Source organism: Dendrobates tinctorius, unplaced genomic scaffold, assembly GCF_039654945.1.
Source record: "Dendrobates tinctorius isolate UK_male_01 unplaced genomic scaffold, ASM3965494v1 ptg000057l, whole genome shotgun sequence".
Lineage (NCBI taxonomy): Eukaryota > Metazoa > Chordata > Amphibia > Anura > Dendrobatidae > Dendrobates > Dendrobates tinctorius.
In genome coordinates, this window is record NW_027361725.1 from 28,271,087 (window position 1) to 28,286,429 (window position 15,343).

Genomic DNA, 15,343 nt, shown 5'->3' on the forward strand with positions numbered 1-15,343 from the left:
GGCAGCCATGGACTTCCTACATGGTCTATGGACCAGGATACCGTGAACTGCCGCTGACAGCTTTACCATCAGTTTCCCACACAGATAAAGCTGATTTCTGAGGTTCAGCAATGGGCTACTCTGCAATTACCTGATTGTCAAGACACTCTATGATTTGTAAAGTAGATACTCCCTTTTAGAAAACACATGTGACCACAATCCAAAAAATATAATATTCTCCTATTTTCAATTTTATTTTAAAGGCAGGGGTTAAACTATAGTGTAGACAAGTAATAGAACTGACTGTGCCCAGATAGTAGAAACGCTGGAAATTAATCCTCTGTAAGTGAATAAATGATCTTGCTGATAGGAACGAGTGGCAAATTTTAAGTTAATGAATCATGCTTCTTTAATTACCATATATTTTCTCCTTTTTTAACAAGTATCAGCCAAAAATGGCAAAATTTTAAACTGAATTGGGAAAAGGGTTGATGGTGAATGGTTGAATGCTTAATCATTCATGTGAGGGTTGAACAAAATCAATGCTTGTAAGTCAAGCAAAGAGGGAAGCAATGAGTTGATTTATTGGTTCCAAGCTTGTCCTATCTTCTCTGAAATTGATTGTGTGCAGCGCTCAGAATAATAAGACCCTGCCCACCTCTGGGAGGAATTTCATGTTTAGAAATGAGTAATAAGCAATCACTATTTTATACCAAAAAACATTTTTCACTTGGAAATTTGGCTGTGGGATATGTTCTTGTCCTTTTCTATTTCCAATAAGGAGCAAAATGCAATTTTATGGGAAAAAGTAAATATGCAAAATGTCTCGTCAGAGAGTATGAGGACTTGAACTCTAGTGCCACCTATTGGAAGTAGCAAGGGAAAAGTGAAACAATTAAAAATGTAAAGCCTGAGCTTTTTATTCTCATAAATGACTATATTAGGATGGTTTCACATCTGCATATGGAGGAGCTGCAGAGGGATGTGGACTTCCAGTGTGAAGCTCCGCCCCTGCCACGCCTCCTCCGTGAAGCTCTGCCTCTGTCGGCATGCGACCTGCGTACCCTATCTTTAACATTGGGTACTCGGTACTCAGGCCATGCCGCTGTATGTGGATGCCTCCTCATGCGTCGTTTTGATGGTGCGGCGACCTGCGCCGAACGCAACGTGTTGCATTTTGATGCGGTCATCGCACCATCAATACGACGCATGCGGAGGCATTCACATACAATGGCACGGCCTGCATACCCAATGCTAAAGATAGGGTACGCAGGCCGCATGTCGACAGAGGCGGAGCTTCACGGAGAAGGCGTGACAGGGGAGGAGCTTCACGGGTCCGTATCCCTCCGCAGCTCCTCCATACGCAAATGTGAAACTAGCTTACCTTGGATTCTAGTTCTAAAATTTTTAACTATATCTTGTTTACATTTTCTTGAAAGCATTATATTTTACTCTTAAGAATTCTGCATCTAATAATGCAAGGAGAAAGCAGTGGGGCATGTGTTTTTCTAATACCTGTGTACAGACGAGCAGTATTTCTATAGGGGATTGTAATGTAGCATGCACGATAATTATAGAAAACCAAATACAAGAAAGACAGCAGCATTCTTGGACTTTCTCACATGAACACATATAAGACAGCACTTTTTATTCTTTATTATACCTGTTTATATTAAATTGGTTATCTGGAACTATTTTATTTTTTTTCTCATGGGGCGGTGAACTGACAGGCAAGTAGTTGCTAACTTACAGACCAGTCCTACTTGGGGATTCTGCGGCTTAATTTGACCTCAGGTCAATAGAACAGCTCTTCTTCTACCAAGCTGCTCTGTTGACAGGGTGTCACTGGCGATGTCATGCTGATTGACAGAAGGCTCCTCGCAGCGAGGAAGCAGGCTGCCAGCTGTCAATCAGCATGACATGAGCAGTAACGCCCCATCAACAGAGCAGAGCAAAAGAGAATCAGCTTCTGTCGATGTGATGTCACCAGAAGCGGTCCGTGCCCAGCATAGTTTACATTGCCGTGGAAAGGTAGACAGCTGCATCATGGGAAACAAGTTACCATTATGGCATGAAAATTGTAGGTTTTTTGAAGTATGAGTTAAATTGTAAAATATTTGTGAACATTATAGGCATGTCTGCTTGAATGCTGTTCAATTATAAAAATTAAGAAATAAATAAGACTAACAGTCTGTAGGAAGCACAGGAGTAACAGTGGATATATATACAGAGCCTTACTTGTGTGCAAAATGTATAAAGTTACTATCCAGGTCACCAGCAGTAGAATAATCTTCTGCAGATGCTGTCCCAGTCTACATAGCAAAGCAGACAAGTGAGAAACAGAAAATAAATAAAGGGGCTTTCCAAACTTATCATATTGATGACCTAGGAAATGCAATTAATATCAGATTGGTGAGAGTTGGACACAAACAGCACCCTCACCGATCATCAGTTTTCAATGAACAGAAATGAACAATATAGCTCTCATCAATGGAGATGGCCATTCCCGGTTGTTGAAGCTCAGGTTATGTTGATATTGCACAGTGTATTGAGTGGTGCTGTTTCGCTTTTTCCACTGTCTACATCCGGTGTTGCCTTTCTTTCAGTACTAGTTGTACTAAGTAATTTAAATAGAACAATACAGACAACCCCCAACGTGTGGAGATCTGACTTACATATGACTCACAGTTACTAACAGAAGGTGTAACCCCACTCCCCCCCCCCCCCCCCCCAAAAAAAAAAAAAACAAAAAAACTTATTTGCTCCTCATCACTTCTTCAGCCACCCATCTCCTCGCAATCTGATCCACTTCTTCCCGCTGTTATGGCCTGCATCTCTGGTCTCTTCACTATAGGCCAAGACCTCCATCTGTATCAAGGGCTCAGATCACTTTGTGTGATAAAGTCAATGACATCAAGACATGCGCCATGACCTTGAGACGCATGGTGCCAACCAAGTGCTGGACACAGCTGGTAATCCTGGCCTGTAGTGAAGAGGCCAGAGGGGCAGCGTGTGACGATAAAAAAAAAAAGATAAAAGGATTAGAGACATCGAGGCATCCAGAGGAGCTGAGCAAAAACGTGATTACTGGCAAAAAATACTGAATTCTGTGGCTGCCTTGCTGCTCGCCGTCTGGTACTTGCCTTTCTACCACATATAAGGCCTCTTCACTATAGGCTCAAGACTTCCACATCAGGCCTTGGCGTTACAAGTTTTGACATCATGACCCTACATCAAGCTGTGACCTCCAAGGCCTGAACACTGCCAGAAGTCCTGGCCTATAGTGAAAAGGCCGGAGACACGGCGCTTGGTGGCAGAAAGAAGAGGACTGTATCGCGGGTAGAGAAGAGTGTGGTAGCCGGAGTGGTGAGTATTGAGGTTTACTTGATTGTCTTGTACCCGTTTGTAGTTCGTAAGCCGGTGACTTCATGTACTATTTAAACTGAATTCTGCCTGTATGTGCATATATTGCATGGCATATACCGTACAATGAAATCTTGATAATCTACAGGAAAAAAACACAGACGATGTAAAGCAATAGGTATTAGATGCCAGTGTGCAAAACAACTTATTGTCACCGGTATTGATTCTACCATGGACAAATTGATGCTATTGTTGGCGGGGACCCTCAACTGCCTTCTCCCTCCTATGTCGGGCACCTGTGTCCCATGTGGTATCCTGAAGGTTCACACCTGTGTTATTGCATAATGTCATGTATTAATGGTTTATCAATGTATTGTGCTGTGTTTTTATGTATGTTCTCGTATTGTGTAAACTGTGCTGAGTATGTTATCTGTTACATCTCTTGAGCTTAGGATAGAAGGGGTTAAAAAGGGGGCCAGTCCAGCAGGCTGACTGGACAGCAATTCCTGCTTCTGGAGCAGAGCCCAGGTAGGCTTGCCCAGGGCAGGATGCACTACATCACCGGGAGCAGAGGACACACCCAGGAGGGGGAATAAAGAACTGCCAAGGACTGTTGGGCAGTGTAGACAGGGACTAGTGCTGCTGGAGCGACTGCAGCAGGACTGTTGGTTCCCAGAGTCCGGATGGGAGCCGTTGATGCTGCATAACTTGAGAAAGAGGCAGGGAAAGTGCAGGAAGCATTACTTTAGTCACCTCATGTTCATTAAAAGTTTTCCTAACGTTGAACAAAGTCGTGGCTTGTGATGCATCCGGAGGACGCAATCCCAGTGTGTCAGACGTGGCTTGTGGAACCACTGTGCCACGGACTGTGGAGAGCCTGGAGGGACTAAAGGCCCCGTCACACTAAGCGACTTACCAGCGATCCCGACACCGATATGAAGGTGTCAGGATCGCTAGTAAGTCGCTATGTGATCACTGGTGAGCTGTCACACAGACAGCTTCACTAGCGATCAGCACAGCGATGCCGAGCACCCGGCATCGCTGGCCATCGCTGTAAAAAATAGAATCAAAATAAAAAATATAGTTATTCTCACCTTCCGACGTCCCGTTCAGCCATCCTGCCTCTCTCCACGCTCCGGGCCCAGTGATCCTTTGCACGAATGACCGCAAGATGTCACGGTCTCGAGGGAAAACAAAGTCTCGCGGCCATTCGTGCAAAGGATCACTGGGACCGGAGCGTGGAGAGAGGCGGGATGGCTGAACGGGACTTCAGAAGGTAAGAAACTATATTCTTTATTTTTTTTATTATTTTTTACAGCAGATCGCTGGTCTCCCGCCTGTCACACGCAGCGATGCGTGCTGGCCAGCAGGAGACCAGCGACCAAAGAAATGTCCAGAGGTTTCTTTCAGCGATACCGGCAGGGGGGCCGCTCGCTGATCACTGTCACACATAGCGATCTTGCTGGTGAGATCGCTGTTGCGTCACAAAAGTTGTGACTCAGCAGCGATCTCGCTACCGACATCGCTTAGTGAGACGGGGCCTTAAGCGAACACCTGACTGTTCACTAGAGCCTCTGATGATGAGGTTAGACTTGGCTTCCAATGAACACCAGGTGCCACTCCAGGACAGACGACGGAGTTCGCACCTGAGTGCGGCGGACAGGGTTTGTATCAGAATGCAGCAGGCAGTGTTTGTATCAAAGTGCAGCAGGCAGTGTTTGTATCAGAGTGTAGCAGGCAGGATCTGCATCAGAGTACAGCAGGCAGGATCTGCATTAGAGTGCAGCAGGCAACCTAACACAACTTAGACTGTGAAACAGGAAGGTTGTTCAGGCACCTCCCCAGTGGGGAGGAAGTAATATATACCTAATGTTCCACAGCTATTGGCTGGGGAGAAAAAAGCAAGTGCACACGCTGACCCTTTAAGAGGGCGGGAGTGCACGCGTGCGTGCCCTAAGGTCATGTCTAGAGGACCGGCTGGAAGCATGCAGAGCATGGGGAAGGGAAGAACTGAAAGCAGCACGGGTGAGTGAAGAGACACACCTGGGGACCCTGCCTTTCAGAGCAGGACTCCAGAGTGGTGCTAACACAGTGTGACAGAGGTAACTGACTGCAGACCCGGCACTCTGTCTATTTTTTATGTGCAATGTGCCGGGGTGCTCACTGACTTAGTTGACTCTCCCACGACTATCACACCGTGCCACCTTGTTATACTATGTCCACAAGGGCGTCTACATGGGATACCCAGAAAGAAGACAGAAATGGTCAGTACTAGGCACAACATGTACCCAAGATCAGAAGTATTTTGTAGAAAATGAAATTTCATTTGCTGTCTTGACATTTAATACTTTAAGTTTTAACATATTTTTTAAGTAAAATAGCTTTGAAAAATTACAAAACTGGCGCTTGTGAATGAGGATTGATGTGTGTCTCTTGTGAGTCAGATTTTTAAGAGTTATTTCTGCACAAGTAGCTTTGCCCCAGCCTAGAATTATTGCGTGTCTTATATATTGAAATGAACGAAAGATTCAGTGCTCTCCGCTGCTGTATTTAAGACTGAGGTAAGTGAAAGTTTCAGCATTTCTCAGTATCATATAACACTTTACTCTCAGGCACACAGACATATTGATTAAACACTTGGCAAGTGGACAAGAGGCTCACATGGCGAATTCAGTTAGATACCAGATATGAGGACCTTGATAAGTATCATCGCTCTGCAACAGAAATCCATTGTAGAATTAGCTTAGTAACTGGCACATGCATTTCATTCTGATAAGAAGGTTAAAAGCAGATAAGTATAGGATTACAGTTTTCTTCTGCGGAATGCTGCAGCGTTAAAAGAGCGAAAAGTGCATCTAGCAAACACGGCAGAAATGAGGAAAAGTTTATGGATCTTCCAGATCTTCATTTGCTTTATATCAGCTATTGAAAATTCCTGATATCATTTTTTATTTATTTTATTTTTTTATTAGTTTAGAATCTGAGTTAACCCAGCATTCTCTTTGTGCGTGAAATGTGATTCTTGTCTCGTCAGATTTTGTTGGATCAGGAACAACGGAGTTGGCATATGCACTTGACAATTTTACATACCTATTTATGAAAGCACATATTTAATTCAGGAAAACAAAAGTTGTTTTGTTTTTTAAAAAAAAAAGATCTTTGGAGATCTGTTTTTGTCAACATACATGTTAGGAAGAGATAGACTACATGAATAGAAAAAAAAGCTGCTAAAAAACCCTGAAAAAAAAAAAAAAAAAAAAAAAAAATATATATATTTGTAATTTAAATAATGTTAAAATTCAGTTTTGTTTCCTGAGTACCAGTTCCCTAGGTCATAATGATGCTCGACCATAGTGATGCCCTGTAAGATGATAGTAATGTTCAATGCTGTCGAGTGTCGATTCATCAAGACTGAGGTAGTAGGAACTGTGGGTAACCTGCCCTGCTGGTAGTGTGTCCACAAAAAAAATCCAATACAGTAAAAGGGTAAGGGTGTGGTTTATTCTCTACGTGTTCCAAAGGTCTCTCACTTCTTCATCAGAATAACCACAAAGATCTTTATTAGTGATGGACGAGCACTAAAATCGGGTGCTCGTTGCTCGGGTTGAGCATATTGGAAAGTCGAGTGCTCGACCTGAGCAACGAACCCAATGTAAGTCTATGGTCTTTAGAGGGACTAGAAATTGCGGAAATAGATGGGAACAGTTCTCAAATGAGATGGAAACATCATGGGGAAGACTCTTGGAAGCATTTCTGACTCCCAGGTCACTGATGTAACAATGTTTTCAGAGTTGTACGCCACTTTTACAGACTCACAATAAAACATACAAAAACGAAACCAATATGGAGTTTCCTGGGAAATATGTTATGGAACATCCTTTCCAGAGTAATGACTTGTATATAAGGCAAAATAAATGACCAAAAACAAAAATGCTCCTCCCTCCTCCACACCTTGGACTATGTACACACGTAGCGTTTTTGAACTTTAGCATTGCTTTCAAACAAGACAAATGCTTTCACTGGGAAATGTCATTTTCCAGGACGTCCACCTGACAGCACTATGGAGGACGTCCTCCTCCTCCTTACAGGGACAGGAAAGCACACGAGAGGTTAAAAGGCCATGTCCCACCCCCTTTCCCTCAGTGTTTTTCCTGTCCCTGCACGGAGGGACACGCGAGAGCTTACCGGAGGGGCCCAGGGGATCGTGCGGCCGGTCCAATCCTTCCCCTGTCAAGAGGTCCCGGGGCCGAAACTTCCCGGTGGGGAGTCCCTCGGCTCCAAAGGCCAGGAGCAGGACGACGCTCCTGGAGGGAGCCGTTCCTCCCGGTGGGGGGGCTCTCGGCTCCAGGACGGGTCGGCTCCCCGCAGGCGGCTGGCCGTGCGGGCACCGACAGAAGTGGGCGCAATCGGCCGCGGCGGGCCGAGTACCCGCAGGACGACGCCGACGGCTGGGCAGTGGAGGCCGGAGCGCCATAGCAGGAATGGAGGCGGCTCCCTGCACGCGCCGAGCGCGGTCGCGCGCAGATGCCCGGCAGGAAGTGGAGGCGCGGCTTACCAGCGTCACATCCGTTGACGTCAGACGCCGGTTTCAAATCCAGGGCGCGCGCGCTCCTGGACCAAAGCGTTCTCCAGAGTCGTCACAGGTCGTTCCAGGCTGTGTGACTGCATTGGACGCCAGGGGATGGAAGGCAACACTGCATCTGGTGGAGGGGTAAGTGCGCATAGCGCAGACCACCCTCCCCACCCGTCCCCACAGCCCAGATCTGATGAGGTGCCCCTTATGTTATCAGGAAAAGGGAACCCCGGCTGAGTCCCCCTCGGGGAAGGACCCGGCGAAAGCCACCTCCAAATCAGTCAGATGTCCGGTGTGCAGAGTAAAGCTGCCAGACACCTATAGCAAGACCCTATGCGGTCCCTGTACCTCCAGGGTCATAGGCGAGGAACGGCCATCTCTACTTTCCGAAATGAGGTCGCTGATAAGGGAAGAGATTCAGGCCTCTACAACCCGGCGTCGATCCCCCAGCCCTGGGCCAGGTCGCAAGCGTCCGAGGTGGGAACCAGTCCCAGTATCAGAGGCGAGCCCTAGTGAGGAATCCGATTTCCGGGACTCAGATCAGGAGGAAGAAGGCGAGATCCTGGGGGATAGTCAGGAGCAGAACAGAAAGTACCTATTCAGACTGGAGGATACGGACGAGCTGGTACACACGGTCAGAAATACCATGCAGATGGAAGAAGTCCCTAAGCCACAGTCCAGACAGGACTTAATGTTTGGAGGACTGGTGTCCCGCAAACAGGTGGTGTTCCCTGTGAGCGAGCACATCAAAGCAATGATCCTGGAGGAGTGGAAAGAAGCAGAGCGTCGGTTGACACTCTCCCGAAACTTTTAAAATAGACTGCCCTTCGATCCCGAGGAAACTCGGGCGTGGGAAGAAGTCCCTAAGATCGACGTCCCGGTCGCCAAGGTTACTAAGAAGTCGGCTATCCCAGCCGAGGACTCATCCGGTCTTCGAGACCCGATGGATAGAAAGGCGGACGTCTTGTTAAAAAGAGCATGGGAGACGTCGGCGGCCCTGATTAGAGCCAACATAGCAGCCACCTCGGTGGCCAGGTCTATGTTTTTGTGGATGGGGCAGTTGGAGGAACACCTAACCAACAGGACCCCGAGGTCAGAGATACTAGCATCTCTTCCTCTCTTGAAATCAGCCACGGCGTTCCTGTCGGATACGTCGGCGGAATCAGTTAGGTTTGCGGCCAGAAACAGCTCCCTCTCTAATGCGGCCCGGAGAGCAGTCTGGCTTAGATCCTGGTCGGGAGATAACTTTGCCTTAGAAGGGTTATGTGCCATCCCTTTCTCGGGTCTGAGGGTGTTTGGTCCAGCCCTGGATAATATCCTTGAGCTGGTGTCCGGTAAGAATAAGGGATTCCCGGAAGAAAAGCCCAGGCGGTCCCAGTCCTTTCGGAGAGGCTCCTTCTTCAGAGGACAGTCAGAGTTTAGGGGCCGGGCGAGGTCTAATAGAAGCTCCTACAAAGGCTCCTTCAGCCAAAGTGGGAGGAACAGAGGTCCCCCATTTGCATCGACATCTAGATCGAGGAGACAATGACGCCATAGGCATTGGGGGGAGACTTCGCCACTTTGCAGCAAACTGGTCACGAGTCACCAACAATCAGTGGGTCCTCAGAACCATCAGAGAAGGTTACAGGATAGAGCTCTATTCTCCTCCCCCCGACAGATATATTGCCCCCACTGTCATCCAGGAGGACTCCGCAATGTGGTCGGATCTTCAGGACATGTTAGACTCAGGGGTCATAATACCAGTTTCACCGTCAGAAAGAGGGAAAGGGCACTACTCTTCCCTGTTTGCAATCACAAAGAAATCCGGCGAGGCCCGCACCATCATAAACCTGAAGCCACTAAATGCTTGGGTCAGATACAGGAGGTTCCGGATGGAATCAATCCGATCCGCAATTCCTCTGATAGACAGGGACGCAGTTATGTGCACCCTAGACCTAAAAAAGGCATACTATCAGGTTCCTATTCATCCCTCATCCCAAGGCCTACTAAGGTTCGCGATCAGTTCACCAGCCCGGACCTGCCATTTCCAGTTCCAGGGTCTTCCATTCGGGCTGGCCTCAGCTCCCAGGATCTTTACAAAGCTGGTGGTAGAGGTGGTGGCCTACCTGAGAGATCAGGGTATTGTGATTGTGCCGTACCTGGACGACTTCTTACTGGTGGCAAGATCCAAAGAAGCGCTCATCCGAGACAGGATCCGAACAACTACTGTGATGGAGTTCCTGGGCTGGGTGATCAACTGGGAGAAGTCGGACCTCACACCAGACACCAGAAAGGTATTCCTGGGAGTCCTCCTAGACTCAGCCGACAGAATATCCTGGCTACCCGAGCAGAAGCAGAAGTCCATTCAGGCCAGAACCAGAGGCCTGTTGAAGCATCAATGCTCCATAAGGGAAGCAATGGAGGTCCTGGGCCTCATGACGGCCTGCATCCAGTGTGTCCGTTGGGCCCAATTCCACTCGCGGTTGTTACAAAGAGAGATTCTCGCGAGGTGGGACAGGAGTCAGGCGTCACTAGACAAACCCCTAAGGCTCTCAGGACGAGTAAAGGAGTCCCTTCGCTGGTGGTTACAGGCCAGGAACCTTCAGGTGGGTGTGCATTGGACAACCTCTCCATACGTGGTAGTCACCACAGACGCAAGTGCGTGGGGATGGGGAGCCCACATAGAAGGGAAGATCTTCCAGGGGGAAGTGGCCAGCAAGCATCAAGGCCAGATCCTCCAATTTCAAGGAACTCTTCGCGGTCTGGGAAGCGTTGCGGAGAAACCGGTCGGTACTAAAGAGTCGTCATGTTCGCATTTTATCCGACAATACAACGACAGTGGCATTCCTGAAACACCAAGGAGGAACCAGACATCAACCACTACAGGCACTGGCGGAAAAGATATTCACGTGGGCAGAACGGACAGTTCGATCCGTGACCGCGGTACATCTAGAGGGTTCCCAAAACGAAGTGGCAGACTACCTGAGCAGACAACAGATCCACCCGACAGAGTGGGAATTGAACGTAGAGATCTTCGACCAGCTTTGTCAGCGCTGGGGGAACCCCAGTATAGATCTCTTCGCAAGCCGGAAGAACTCGAAGGTTCCCAGATTCTACTCCCTAAATCCGATGGACCATCCAGAGGGCGTAGACGCCCTGAGTCAGACTTGGGGAGAATCCCTCTCTTATGCGTTCCCACCACTGGCCCTCATACCGGCAGTGCTCAGAAAGATACGCGAGGACCACGCAAGAGTGATATTGATAGTGCCATACTGGCCGAGGAGAAGCTGGTTTTCCCTTCTGGGAGCCATGGCAGTAGAAGATCCAGTCGAGCTGCCCTTGTGGGAGAACATCATCCACCAGGGCCCGATCCACCACCCGGACCCAGCAAGACTCCATTTATCGGCTTGGATCCTGAGAGGGACATCCTGAAGGCAAAAGGATTGTCGGAGCAGGTCATATCCACCCTACAGGCCAGCAGGAAGCCGGTGACGTCGGCAATTTATCGGAAGATATGGAAGAGATTCTGTCTGGAGGGTGGCAGGTCCGAGCTCGTGGCAGGTACCCCTGATCTCCCTAACATACTAGGGTTCCTGCAGGCAGGTTTTAATAAAGGCCTCAAGCCCAGCACTCTAAAAGTCCAGGTTTCAGCTTTGAGCGCCTTCTTCGATTATCAGTTAGCTGCACATCCCTGGGTGATAAGGTTTATAAAAGCCACACAGCGCCTGCGCCCCACGATTAGGCAGCTCACCCCGCCATGGGACCTGGGCCTGGTACTTCGGTTCCTCTGCTCGGACACTTTCGCCCTTAGTGAGAAGATAGCCATCCCTGCTCTCACTCGTAAAACGGCCTTTCTAGTAGCCATTACCACGGCCAAAAGAATAGGGGAGATCCAGGCCCTATCCACTAAGGATCCATACCTCCAGATAAGAGAGGATCGTATAATCCTAAGGTTAGACCCGGCATTTACCCCGAAGGTAACCTCTACAAGAAATCTGAACCAGGAGGTAGTGTTACCCTCTTTCTGCGATAATCCCCGAAATGAGAAGGAGCGGCGGCTCCACTCGCTAGACGTGAGGCGCGCAGTTATAGAATACCTAGAGGCCACCAATAGTTGGCGTGTCGACCCGAACCTGTTCGTTCTCTTTGGAGGTAGGAATAAAGGGAAGAAGGCCTCTAAGGCGTCCATCGCGCGTTGGATTACCTCAGTAATCTCGGACGCCTACCAGGCTGAAGGCGCCAGCCCGCCTGATTCCTTAAAAGCCCACTCTACGAGGGCGGTATCGGCCTCATGGGCCGAGTGGGCGGGGGCGTCAGTTGATCAAATTTGTCGAGCGGCAACCTGGGCTAGTCTTAATACATTCTGCAAACACTACAAACTAGATGTGTTAGCTGGCCAACAAACCGCATTTGGGAGAAAAGTTCTCCAAGCAGTAATCCCACCCTGAGGAGGTGCTTTGGTACTCTCCATAGTGCTGTCAGGTGGACGTCCTGGAAAATAGGTATTAGATCTACCGGTAATGATGTTTCCAGGAGTCCATCCTGACAGCACGGGTAGTTCCCTCCCTGTTATGTTATACTATGTTGTATTATGTTATGTCATATGCTGTAATATGATTGTTTCATTAAACCGTTACTAGCATCATCCACCTTGTGGTACTTGTCAAATCACTGAGGGAAAGGGGGTGGGACATGGCCTTTTAACCTCTCGTGTGCTTTCCTGTCCCTGTAAGGAGGAGGAGGACGTCCTCCATAGTGCTGTCAGGATGGACTCCTGGAAACATCATTACCGGTAGGTCTAATACCTATTTTTATAGGGCTATCAGATGTCCTTTATTATTCAACAATCAGCCTGCTATGCTTTGTTATTTCCATTATTAAACAGTGGGTCTCCTATACTGTTATTGCCTATGCAGTGAGTGGCAGACCTGCCAAAAATTAGGACGCACCCCAATACCCCTTTACCATATGCACTTCATGGAAAAAATCAATTGCTCAAATAAATGCAGCTAAATTGAAATACAATCACTTGATAGCATTGTAGAGCTGAAGCAAAGAGATATATGTAAGATAGGACAATATTGAGAAAGTCGCACAAGAAATGAAATATAAGAAAAAACAAACGACCAAAAATCTCACTAGAGAATATAATACAAAATATAATTTATTGGACAATCAATAATACCAGAATATGTGAAAAAACACAGTGACAAGGAAAATCCAAGTCTCATTGTGCATGCAGAAAAACACCAAAGGACACACACATGTAGCGGAAAGGGGGAAGAGAAAAATATGAGGCACATATAATGCCTAGAAGCAAAGGTAGATATAATTATACTTGCTCATAGCAAAATTGCACATCCCCAAATAAGCCTCATAAAGTCCACATCACCAGACATGTGTCCATGATGGGTGACAAAACATGATGAAATTGTAGAGTATTAAAGTCACAGTCATACCTGATAAGGATAGGAGGCGAACCGCCGTAGTGTGTGTCCCCCCCGACGCGCGTTTTGGCGTGAAATGCCTTTCTCAAGGGGTGGTGGGAAAGGGGAAGTGAGGGGAATTAAAAACGCTAAGTCCACCAATCACAGGCAAGAATGACAATCATGTGACTCAATTGGCCAATCAAAGCCGCATAATAGCGTCTATGTGGATAAGAATCCCAGTTACCATGAAAATGACAATGTGTCCCAATATATCCACGTCATAGCCAGGCCGCCTCTGCTGACGCATACAACGCCGTGACAACCGCAGACGCCAGGTGGCGTCGGCGTCAGCTGACCGGCGACGTCACAGAAGGTGTGACTATCACCAGATCAACAAAGACGCCGAGAGACGTCGGGCGCCGCGGAAGCACAGGGCGCATGCGTACCGGCGGTCGGCATGAGATGGCATGATGATTAATAATGGCTCAAGACGGGGAAACCGTTGTTAGTAGTAAATGCCAGATACATTATCTTTTAGATGTATATATGTAAATACAACCTAGTTTGTATAAAATAACAATTATAATCATGTGACAGAGATGAAAATACATAATCAAAGATATTGGCAATGAAAAATGCAAGATAAAAAACATAGATGTGGCACTCGCAAAAAAATTACTCATAATACTATTCAAGATTTCAATAGACTAAGATGGGATAGACACAATTATGACTAAAAATGCATGGATACACAAAAAAGTGAATGGATGGATAATATGTATACAGTATATTGAAAAATACTTATAGAAGGAAATAAAATTACTTCCATAATAGATGTCATTATTTACCACCATAGACTGAATAGTCGTAATACCACATACATAAAATTCCCATATGTCAGAATATTACAATGTGCTCACAAATGTATTTAATATAACTTGCATGAGATATCATGTATCTTGGAATAATACAATACAAAAAAATAAGACACACAACATAGCAAGAATCTTGATATCACATGGCATATCCAAATCCACCAACGATTCATGCCTCGTGAATTGCAGATGGTGAGCAGAGCTGAATAATAAAAAGTTAAAATATAAGCAAAAGAAATAAAAACAACGCCTAACTGCAATGTAACAAGAGACTATACATGTAGAAGCCAGTCAGGATGTTATAAAAATGGAACAAAGCTATTTGATTCATTTAGGCCCTTAGGGTGAACAGTATCTAATGCCCAGATCCATCTTGTCTCAGATTGAGAATTTTTGGCTAATTTTTCCCCCCCCGGATACTTGGCTCGATGATATCAATACCTCTAATCTTAAGTAATGAGCCATCACATCAATGGTATAATTTAAAATGACGGGGAAGTGTCCTAAGCGTGGTTGGATCATCATGGTCAGCTGCCGCCTGGATACCCAGAATGTGTTCACGGGTACGTACTTTTAACTGACGAGTCATCATACCTATATAGATTAGATTGCATGGGCACAAAGCAAAATAAATCACATAACGTGAAGTACAGGAGATATGTCCCCTGATGTTGTATGTCCTAGTGCCGCTAGAATTGAAAAAGGAATCAGTACGCTCGATATTTGGACAGGCGACACACCGACCACAAGGAAAACAACCACGCCTAGGACCACCACTGCCAAAAATGTTGGGCTTCGGTTCACCATGATAGTGACTGTGCACTAGATAATCTCTGAGGTTTTTAGACCTCCTAATGGTTATACTAGGTACCTCAGGGAGAATTTGCTTCAAAACTGAATCGGTTTGGAGGATAGGCCAGGCCTTCTGAATACAATATCTCTTTCGTGCAAATTGAGAATGGTAACTAGTGATGAATCTAATTTTCTGAGATGATCTTGGTACATTTTGGCTATACAATAAGGAATGTCTTGTGGAATGTTTTGCTCTATTATAAGCACGCTTTATGGAACGTCTGCTATAACCTCTCTCGCGGAATCGAGTTGAGAGATCCAGAGCCTGTTTTTCAAAATCATAATCATCAGAA